General features: G+C 37.2%; 1 pseudogene across 1 annotated transcript; it reads left to right on the top strand.

The window, feature by feature from the left end:
* Positions 1-414: 414 nt before the first annotated feature.
* On the top strand, positions 415-4,164 carry LOC114622898 (annotated as a pseudogene). Its single transcript, XR_003711696.1, has one exon. The product of XR_003711696.1 is annotated as a vigilin pseudogene (transcript).
* The last annotated feature ends 7,866 nt before the right edge of the window (positions 4,165-12,030 follow it).

The raw sequence follows: 12,030 nt of genomic DNA, 5'->3' as shown, positions 1-12,030 counted from the left end.
TTTTCAAATAATTATAGGAAATCAACAGTGCTGCTTGGAGTACTGGTAAAAAAATAATGACACTGATTTAGAAGAAATAAAGATTACTTCTAATGAATATAAATAAATTAAGCTTTCTTAAGAAAACAGTGGTTGCTATATCCTCATAATCCTTATAATCTAAGCATTTCGTGTACTCTCAGGATAGATTAATAAATGAATTTTGAACTTTTGTAAAATAAAAATCTATAACTATTAGGAAGTATTTTTTATTATCTTGAGTCTATAAATTACTTTAGAAAGGATGACATCGTTAATGACCTCATTTTCTCCATACAGTAATATGCAAGGAGGAAGCTACAGGAAATATTTGTGGTTTTGCTATTGACATTTTATCTACAATACATCTGAATTGAATCTGCTCAAAAATCAACAATGAATCCCAAAAGAAATTCTGCTTCACACAAAAACATGTCTGTTCAAAAAGAAAATCATTATAAAAGTTCAAATGATATGGTTCCTATGTCCAGATACGACAAAGAAGTCACTGAATACCCAGAGAAAAGAAACTTTACAGAAAATCCTGAAGAAACTGTAGAGTCATCAAACACTAATATTTTTACGGCTGGGGAAGTTTCAACCCTCACTCAGGTTTTTCATGTATTACTAGAGAAAGAAAATTATTTGACTCAATTTGGTGAAGGTACATTAGCAAAGTTCTATGCACATATCATGGAGAACACTGGTGTCAACTTAGAATCATCTTTTGTCAAAGACCAAGGTCTTTATGTGACAGTGTTTGGCAACCCAGAAGCTGTCACAAACGCTGAGAATGAAATTTTTAAATGGTGTCAAGAACAATATTTACCCTTAACTCTCATTTCCAAACAAGAACATTGCTTTTTTCTAGACCAGACTGGAGATAAATCACAAGATTTGGAGCAAGATGCTGAAATAAATACTCAGATCATAAGTCCACCTAATCAGAGTAAAATTATAAACACTGTTGATGCAAATCGTACAAAGATGAAGTCTTCAGATGGAAGCCTATCTACATCTGCCAGAAGTAGTAAGAATGATATCCAGATACTAGAAATGGAGAAAACATTTAATCCCCTGACTGCTAAACCATACCTTCAAGCAAGTGACATTTTTCAAGAAACAGAGGAGCATGTCCCTTTTCAACTCTCTAGTGCCAAGGAGACAGATGTAGATATTAATGAAAGACAACTGCATGTGGATCAGACAGGTTGTCGTAAAAATGATATCATTGAGACCAGTACTGTAACTGAGGGTATGATGATGAAGTTTCAAGGCAACTGTACCAGAACTGTCAAAAGAAATTTTCTGGAAGAGATCCTAGAAACAAGTGAAGATTCAACTGAACAATCACAGTCAGAAAGCCTATCAGATTCTATGACACAACACAGTGATCCTGACAGTTCTGAGGAGGTATTTAATGAAGCTGATGTCAATGATGATGATTATATTGTTTCTTCGATCTTTGCTCCTTCTTGGTTGCACAGGTTCATTATTGGTAAGAAAGGTGAGAAAATAGCTGAGATAACAGAGTGTGTACCAAAGGTTCAAATACACTTTACAGCAAAAGATAAAATAACACTGAAAGGACCAGCAGATGATGTAAATTATGCTCAAGAAAAATTTGACATCATTGTCAAGGACCTAATGAGCAAAATGGAATATACTGAGATAAACACTGACAGTAAATTTCACAAGTACCTGACAGGGAATAATGGGGAGATCCTAAATAGAATTACAGAGAAGACCCAAGTCTCTATCACAATGTTTCCTGAAAATGAATCGAACCACTCAATCCGAATTGAAGGAGAATCTCTGGGTGTCCACCAGGCCAAAAAAGAACTGCTTGATCTAGCAAATAACTTGGAAGAAGATTACAGCCAGGACATAATCATCAAACACCAATTTCACCACATACTTATTGGGCAAAAAGGTGAAAGGGTTCGTGAAATTTGTAAGAAATTCCCTGATGTTATCCTCAATTTTCCACATCCAGCAGAGAAGAGTGATATTGTTCAACTGATAGGGCCAAGATATGAATCAGAAAAGTGTGCACAATATTTGGAGAATATGTTGACAGATATTAAAGAAAATAACTATTCTATAAGCATTTCTATAACAAAAAAGCTTCACAAAAGAATAATTGGAAAAGGAGCATCAAACATTAAAAAAATCTCTGAAACAACCAACACCCAAATTAGTTTTCCACCAGAAAACTGCAATTCAGAAGAGTTTATCATTACTGGATATCCAGAAAATTGTGAAATTGCACGTAACTGGATTCTTTCAATTCTGCAAGAGATAGCTGATACTGCAGAAGAGGAAATTACCATTTCTGCTAACCTATACAAATGCCTGACTAATCCCAAAGAATCTTTGTTAAATTCAATCATAGAAGAATGTGGAAAGATCCACCTACATTTTCCAAAATCCAAGTCAAACCAGAATAAAGTCATTATCATGGGCTCTGTTGAAAGTGTTGAAAAGGCCAAAGCTAAGCTTCTAAAACTTGCAGAAGAAGAACAAGCTAAGAATTACTCTGAGACTCTCCGTGTCAAATCACAATATCATCAATTCCTACTGAACAAAAATGGAGGTAATATTTCCAAAATCTGTGATGATACTGGGACATGTGTTCTTTTCCGTAACCCTACGAATAAGGACCAAGAATCCATAACAATTACAGGGACTGAGGAGTCTGTTAAAGAGGTGCAAAGACAACTAGAGGATTTAGTTAAAGACTTAGAGAATGAGGTAGACGATTCCATACTAATAAGCCGTAAATTTCATCATTATTTTGTCATGCGGAGGGGCCAGCTTTTAAAAGAAATGGCAGAAGAGTATGGTGGTGTCAGTATTACATTCTCTTATGCAGGGAGACAGAATACAAAAGTCACAATAAAAGGCGCGAAACCTTGCGTTGAGGCAGCGAAGAAACACATTAAGGAGATTTTTGAGCCTTTGGGCTCCCAAGTTACAACACGGTATGTTATACCCCAGAATTTCCAACCTTTTTTCATGGGACCAATAAGTTCACGAATCCAACAAATTGCTAGGGATTATAAAGTTGAAATAAAATTTTCAGATGTAGAGAAACCAGTCCTAAATATGGATCTAGGTACTCAGGAAAAAGGAAAAGAAAAGTGGAAAAAGACTACTAAAGATCTTGCTCCTAATTCTCCAAGGAAAAGTGATACCATATTCATTTCTGGCCAAGTGGAAAATTGCAAGGCAGCTACTGAAGCTCTAGCATCTATAATTCCCGTCACTGCTGAAGTTCATGTGCCCCTTCACCTACATCCTTACATCATTGGGCACAAGGGAAGTGGTTTACGAAAACTAGTAAAGGAATTTGAAGTTCATATGCAGATACCACAACCTGGAAAAAATTCTGATATTATATCTATTATGGGCCTTGCAGCAAATGTGGAACAAGCCAAGATGAAATTACAAAAGCGAGTCAAGGCTTTACAAATGGAAATAGAAGATCGGACACTAAGAAATTTTAAATTAATGTTCAATCTAGATCCTAAACATCGAGCCAAGATCACTGGTCATAAGGGCTTGCTTATTACACAAATTTGCACAGAACATGATGTTACTGTCCGTTTTCCAAAGAAAGGAAGCCATGAGATGCAAGATCAAATCACTATTACTGGGTATAAGGAGAACACTCTAGCTGCTCGAGATGCAATAATGAGAGTGTTACACAAAATTGAAAAAACAATTTCTAAGGAAATCACACTTAACCAGCAGGTTCGTAGCAATGTTATTGGATTCCGTGGAAAAACCATCAATAAAATCATGGATCAATACCAAGTAGATGTATGTTTACCTCCAAAAGGGTCCTATAATCCTAATATCACAGTGACTGGTCTCCCTGATAATGTAGAAAAAGCAATTGAACATATTCTTAATCTTGAAAAATATTATCTGTCAGCTGTTGTAAGCCATGGATCTCAACAAGAACAAATTAAAAGTATGTCCCTTTGCAATATAGCCATGACACCATCCAAGAGTTTTGTGAGAAAGTATGTTCCCTGTTATGCTAAAACAAGCACAAAGCTCCCAGATGTAGATAGTTGTGAACACTTTCCAAGATTAAAACAGCGAATACCTTCAAAGACTCATCCTGCAAAATTGTGACAATGATGATAAAAAAATAAAGTGTTCCAAACTTCTTACTTGAAAATGTCAATTTTTAAATTTATTTTTCTTAAAATCCTATTTATCAACACTGTAAATACATAACTTCTCCTGCACCTTTTTTTCCTCTATGTTCTACTCATGCTTGTCTATTCTTTATAAAATTCATCACACATACACACACACACACACACACACACACACACACACATACAACTAAGTCAATTTAGTACTGGGATAATGGTTGAAAGTATAAAACACATTTGTAATTTCATATATTCTGAAGAGAGAGCATTTTTGTTTTATCAGTTAAGTCTATTATCAGCTATGCAGTAGAGTAGGAGGCTCCTGATTGCTTCCATAAATAGGAATAACAAATGAATATCTGTTTACAGATCATTTCTCTCTTTGACAGTGTTAGCTAACTGGTAAGAATGGTACACTAAACAACTGAGTAATCATTCATACAATGAGTAGAAGTGGAGACACACTAAGCCTAGGGTTTGTGCCAATCATTTCACCATAAAGTCCTGAAAGGATTCCACATAGCCTATACTCTACCTATAGTTTCCAGCTCAAAATCTCTACTTTGGGTCAAAATTCACCTGCTTATCAAAAAAGGGAATGTAACAAATAGGTATTTCTCTATGCCCACCGAAAGGTAGGGAGATCTTACGTAGCTTCACAAACAGTTCCAGGGAATTCACTCCCTAGAATCACTACAAAAACAAGTACAAATACAGTGTTAGAAAAAATCAAAAACATAAAGGACAAAACAAACAAAAATAACATCCACAGTTACTTATTTGACAAAGAAGATGAAGACGATTACTCTTCAAAATGACCTTCATTAGAAGAAAAAACTTGGATCCATGGGGGTGTGGGTAGGGCTTGTTCAGAATTTTGAGTTGAGAGAGAAATTAAGAGTAACAGAACATCATTTCAGAGGGAAAGGATGAAGGAGGGGGAGAGGGGAAGAGAGTTTTCATTCAAAAATATGGGGAAAACGTCATTTGGAGAGATACTACAAAGTGGCCAAGTAGGAAAAGTAGAAGCCATGTACAGTATGATGGGTTGGGGTAGAGAAACAGAGAGTACCTTCAGATAATCACACAGAAAATGGTAATTCCTAACTTTTATACAATTTTTCCCAGTGGTACAGGGAAGTTTTATGATATGTCATTTAATCTGATTAGTCTATAGGACAATAAGCATGACATGAGCAAGTAATGGATAGGACCACACACTTACTTTGCAGTTACAAGAGGTAGCTGTGCTTTGTATATACTTCATGCTCCCATTTCTATCACACTTGGATTTTTGTGCTCCAATCTACACAGCCAGGACTGTTAAATGTCAGAATCAGTCATGGAAAATGGCTTAGTTTCAAATAATATCAGGTGGCTTATGAACAAAAATATATAGGTTTTTATTTCACTCTTTGAAAGGTGAAATCTCTGAAGAAAATTAGATGAAAGACAGAATTCCAAGTACCCATTGAGGCAATGTGGTAAAAAACCTGCCAACCTGCCAGTAGTTTATGAAGCTATTTTTCTCTTCCTCTCTAACCACATTTCTGTAGCCACAACTCCTAGTATTCACATTCCTCCTGGACAGTGAATACAAACTTAGTCTTTCAAATTTCGCAGCTTCCACTCATCGGACTTCAACCTAATAATCCTGGTTCTAAATACTAAGGGGACCAGGTATGTGCAAAGCATGTAAGCCCACAGGAAAGAGAATGTTTTAAATCACCATGCAAGTAAATGAAGAGGCAAATGCCTATCAGAGAACAATGTGGTTGCAGGTTAAAAAAGAGAAGCTTCTAAGTGTGATGGAGAATCTGGGACAGTAAGAACCAAGCACAATACTCTTAGTGCTGTCAAGGTTGGCAGGTGTCTCAACTGCAATAGAATATGCCTTTGTTTAAAGAACAAGTGGAGGAAGGATGTCAAGAATTTAAAATATATAGATAGTTAGATGGATAGATAGATTAGATAGATAGATAGATAGAGATAGAGATATAAATATATAGATATATAGATATAGAGAGATAGAGATAGAGATAGAGATAGAGATAGAGATAGATGTTAATTCAGACTTTTGAAAGTCTACAGCAAATTAGAATCCAGATTTACTATTTACTACTATAACCCTTGGCAAAATCATCTTTGTTTCTTCAAATTCCATTTTCCTATTATGAAAGGAGATGATAATAATCCCAACAAGATTATTTGGATTAAATACTCTCTATCCCAAGTGCTCCACTACATAAACTGTTATTTTAATATATGAGTGAGATTGGGAGAATAGAAATTCATGCTGATAATTAGGCAAATCTTTTTTAAGAAAAGGAAAAGTAAGTTTTTATTTTCTAAATTATTATATGATTCAGGAGACTGAAAGGGAAAATAAGTCTCAAAAGGAAAAAGATAGAAAGAAAGTAACAGGGACCACCTTTTCATTCCTACCTAGACATTTTTAACATTTTATTGCAATGACAGGTGGCCTGGTTTCTAGGTCTCTAACACCCTTGCATAAGGGAGTTAAAGGAGTAGACACAAAATAGCCCTCCAGCAGCCTGAAGAGAAGCTTGCCACTTTCTGAGATTTCAGAGAGGAAAAAGCAGCAATAAATTCTGGTCTACCCAGAATGAAAATTTCTACACATTAAATATTTTATTTGTCAGAGTTTCTGACTCTGAAATTTATGACAGAATTTTATTGCTTATTAGTTCTGGACATTGAAGGTGCTCTTCAAATGTGAGTCATTCTTGACCACAGAACAATGAGGTGAGTTTTAAAGAGCTTCAAAGTGCATTTATCATTTTCTTCCTTAAAGCCTTTTTCCCTTTTTTAGGATATTTTTATCATTTATTTATTTATTTATTTATTTATTTATTTATTTATTTATTTATTTATTATTTACAGGTTATTTATTTATTGATTGATTGATTGATTTCCAATGTTATCCCTTTCCCCTGTTTCCCATCCACAAACCCCCTATCCCATCCCCCCTCACCCTGTTTCTATGAGGGCACTACCTCACTCACCCACCCCTCGCATCACCCCACCATAGCATCCTCCTACATTGGGGCGTGAATCCTTCACAGGACCAAGGGCCTCTACCCCCATTGACATCAGATAAGGCTCCCCTCTGATACATATTCAGCTGGAGCCATGGGTCCCTCCATGTGTACGATTTGGTTGGTAGTTTAGTCTCTCGGAGATCTGCGGGGTCTAGTTAGTTCATACTGTTGTTGTTCTTATAGGGTTTCAAACCCCTTTATCTCCTTCAGTCCTTTCACTAACTCTTCCATTGGGGTCCCCTTGCTCAGTTCAATGATTGTCTGCAAGCATCCACATTTGTATTGGTCAGTCTCTGGTAGCTCTCAGGAAACAGCTATATCAGGTGCCTGTGAACAAGTATTTCTTGGCATCATCAATAGTGCCTGGGTTTGGGGTCTGCATATGGGATGGATCCCTAGGTGGGGCTGTCTCTGGATGGCCTTTCCTTCAGTCTCTGCTCCATTGTTTGTCCCTGTTATTCTTTTAGACAGGAGGAATTCTGGGTTAAAATTTTGTAGATGGGTGGGTGGCCCCATCCCTTAGGGGCCATGCCTAACAACTCGATATGCTCTGTAAAGGTTCTCTCTCCAGTTTGTGGGGAATTTCAGCTAACGTCATCCCTGTTGGGTCCTGAAAGTCTCTTGTTACCTGGCAAATGGGACTTTCTATTGGTTATCCTGTGTTGCCCATTCATCATGGGTACAAACCTGTGTTCAATTTACTGACCCTCTGTACATCTCCCCAGGCTCCTTCCAAGATTCTGGCCACCTCCCCCACTCCTCTCTTCCTCCCAAGATGCTCTAACCATCTACATCCTATGATTATATTGTTTCACCTTCTAAGTAGGACTGAAGCATCCACACTTTGGTCTTCCTTCTTCTTGAGACTCATATGGTCTGGGAGTTATATCATGGGTATTTGGAGTTTTTTTTCCTAGTATCCACCTATCAGTGATAATATACCATGTGTGTTCTTTTGTGACTGTGTTACCTAACTCAGGATGTTATTTTCTAGTTCCATCCATTTGTCTAAGAATTTCATGAAGTCATTGTTTTCAATAACTGAATAGTACTCCATTTTGTAAATGAACCACATTTTCTGGAGCCATTCCTCTGTTGAAGGACATCTGGGTTGTTTCCAGCTTCTGACTATCATAAATGAGGCTGCTATGAACGTAGTGAAGTATCTTTTGGGTAGATTCCCAGGAGTGATATAGCTGGGTCCTCAGGTAGTACTAGGCCAATTTTCTGGGTAAACTTCAGACTTATTTCCAGAGTGGTTGTACCAGCTTACAATCTCACCAACAATGAAGGAGTATTCCTTTTTTCTCCACATCCTAGCCAACATCTGCTGTCACCTGAGTTTTTGAACTTAGCCCCTCATAATGGTGTGAGGTAGAATCTCAGGGTCATTTTGATTTTCACTTCTATGATGACTAAGGATGTTGAACATTTCTATAGGTTCGTCTCTGCCATTTGAGATGCCTCAGATGAAAATTCTTTGTTTAGCTCTATACCCCATTTTTAACAGGGTTATTTGGTTCTCTTGTATCTAACTTCCTGAGCTCTTTTTTATATTGGATATTAGCCCTCTGTTGTATGTAGGATTGGTAAAGATCTTTCCCAAATTTGTACGTTGCTGTTTTGTCCTATTGACACTGCCTTTTACCTTACAGAAGCTTTCCAATTTTATGATGTCCCATTTGTTAATTGTTGACCTTAGAGCATAAGTAACTGGTGTTCTGTACAGGAAATTTTACCCTGTGTCCATGTGTTGGAGCTCTAAAGTTTCTCTTCTATTAGTTTCAGTGTACCTGGTTTTATTGTGGAGTTTCTTGATCCACTTGGACTTGAGCTTTGTACAAGAAGACAAGAATGGATAAATATGCATTCCTGTACATGCTGACCACAGTTGAACCAGCACCACACGTGAAAAATCATGTCTTTTTTTTGCACTGGATGTTTATAGCTCCTTTGTCAAAGATCAAGTGACCATAAGTCTATGGGTTCATTTCTGGGTCTTCAATTTTATTCCATTGATCTATCTGCCTGTCTATGTACCAATACCATGCATTTTGTATCACTATTGTTCTTTATAAAGCTTGAGGTCATGGATAGTGATTCCCTCAAAAGTTCATTTATTGTTGAGAATGTTTTTGACTATCAGTTTTTTGTTTTTACAAATGAATTGAGAATTGCTCTTTCCATATCTTTGAAGAATTGTGTTGGTATTTTAATGGGCATTGTATTGAATCTGTAGATTGCTTTTAGCAAGATGGTCCTTTTTACTATATTAGTCATGCCAATGAATGAGCACAGGAGATCCTTCCATCTTCTGAGGTCTTCTTTGAATTCTTTCTTCAGGGACTTGAAGTTCTTGTCATACAGACCTTTCACTTGCTTGATCAGTCTCACACCAATGTAATTTATATAATTTGTGACTATTGTGAAGGATGTTGTATCCCTAATTTCTTTCTCAGCCTGTTTATCCTTTTAGGAGAGGAAGGCTACTAATTTGTTTGAGTTGATTTTATAACCAGTCACTTTGCTGAAATTGTTTATCAGGCTTAGGAGTTCTCTGGGGGAATTTTTGGGATCACATAAGTATACTAACATATTATTTGTAAATAGTGATATTCTTCCGTTTTCCTTTACAATTTCTATACCTTTCGTCTCCTTTTGTTGTCTAATTGCTCTGGGTATGACTCAGAGTACTCTATTGAATAGGTAGGAAGAGAGTTGGCAGCCTGTTTAGTCTCTGATTTTAGTGGGGTCATTTTAAGTTTCTCTCCATTTAGTTTGATGTTGGCTACTGGTTTGCTGTATATTGCTTTTACTATGTTTAGATGTGGGCCTTGAATTTCTGATTTTTCCAAGTATTTTAACATTAAGTGTTGTTGAATTTTTTTCAAATGCTTTTTCGGAATCTTATGAGATGATCATGTGTTTTTCCCCCCTTTGAGTTTGTTTATATAGCAGATTACATTGATTGATTTCTGTGTATTGAACAAACACTGCATTCCTGGGATGGAGTCTACTTAATCATGAATGGTGAATCTTTGGATTCAATTTGGGAGAATTTTATCAAGTATTGTAGCATTTATATTCATGAGGGAAATTGGTCTGAAGCTCTCTTTCTTTGTTGAGTCTTTGTGTGGTTTAGGTGTCAGTATACCTGTAGCTTCATAGAACAAATTAGGTACATTTCCTTCTGTTTCTATTTTGTGGAATATTTTTAAGAGTATTAGTATTAGGTATTTTTTGAAAGTCTGATAGAATTCTGTACTAAAACCATCTGATCCTGTGCTTTTTGGGGGGGGGGGGTTGGGAGCCTTTAATGACTGCTTCTCTTTCTTTAGGAGTTATGGGTTTGTTTACATGGTTTGTCTGGTCATGATTTAAATTTGGTACATAGTATCTGTCTAGAAAATTGTTCATTTCCTCCAAGTTTTCTAGTTTTGTTGAGTTTAGGCTTTTGTAGTAGAATCTGATGATTTTTTTTTTAATTTCCTCAGTTTCTGTTGTTTTGTCTCCTTTTTCGTTTCTCATTTTGTTAATTTGAAAACTGTCTTTGTACCCTCTGGTTAATTTGCCTTAGGGTTTATATATAGTATAGTTCTCTTTGTTTCTACTTGGTTGACTTCAACTCTTAGTTAGCTTATATCCTGCCATCTTTTCATCTGGATATATTTGATTCTATTTTTTAATTAATTAATTAATAGTCCAGATTTCATTCTCACATCCCAGTCTGGAACTTTCCACTTTGATACCTCCTCCCCACCTCCTTGTCTCCACAATGATGTCCCCACTCCCCCCTCCCCAACCAGATCTCTAAATTCTATGGGGCCTCCAGTCTCTTGAAGGTTAGTTGCATCTTCTCTGGCTGAACCCAGACATGGCAGTCCTCTGCTATATAAGTGTTGGGGGCTTCATATCAGCTGCTATATGCTGCCTGGTCAGGGGTCTAAATTAATTGAGAATGCTGGTCCTCCTACAGGGTTGCACTCTTCCTCAGTTTCATCTAGCCTTTTCCTAATTCAGCCACAGGTGTCGGCAACTTCTGTCCATTGGTTGGGTGCAAATATCTGCATTTGACTCTTTCAGCTGCTTGTTGGGTTTTCCAGAATGCAGCCATGATATGTCCCTTCCTGTGAGTGCTCCATACCCTCAATAATAGTGTCAGGCCTTGGGATCTCCCCTTCAGCTGGATTCCACTTTGAGTCTGAACCATCTTTTCCCCAGGCTTCTCTCCATTTCCATCCTTGTAGTTCTTTTAGACAGGAACAAATATGGGCCAGAGTTTTGACTGTGTGATGGCAACACTCTCCCTCACTTGATGCCCTATCTTTCTGCTGGAGGTGGGCTCTATAAGTTCCCTTTCCCTACTGCGGTATATTTTACCTAATGTCCCTCTCTTGGAGTCCTGAGAGTCTCTCAACTCCCTGGTCGCTGATAAATTCTGAAGGGTTCCCCCAATCTCCTTCCCCCAAGGTTGCCTGTTTCCATTCTTTCTCTGGCCCTCAGGGCTTCAGTCATTTTCTCTCCCCCAATATCAAATCAGGTTCCTCTCTCCTCACCCCACCCCCATCCACTTTCCCTCCCAGGTCCTTACCTCCCTCCCCACTTGTGATTATTTTCTTCTCTCTCCCAAGTGGGATTGAGGCATCCTCACTTGGGCCCTTCAGTTTGTTGACCTTTTTTAGTTTTGTGGATTCTAACTTGGGCATTGTGTACTTTTATCTATCTATCTATCTTTCTTTCTTTCTTTCTTTCTTTCTTTCTTTCTTTCTTTCTTTCTT

Source organism: Grammomys surdaster, unplaced genomic scaffold (assembly GCF_004785775.1).
Source record: "Grammomys surdaster isolate TR1022 unplaced genomic scaffold, NIH_TR_1.0 61, whole genome shotgun sequence".
Lineage (NCBI taxonomy): Eukaryota > Metazoa > Chordata > Mammalia > Rodentia > Muridae > Grammomys > Grammomys surdaster.
This window is presented reverse-complemented; position numbering and strand designations above follow the sequence as displayed.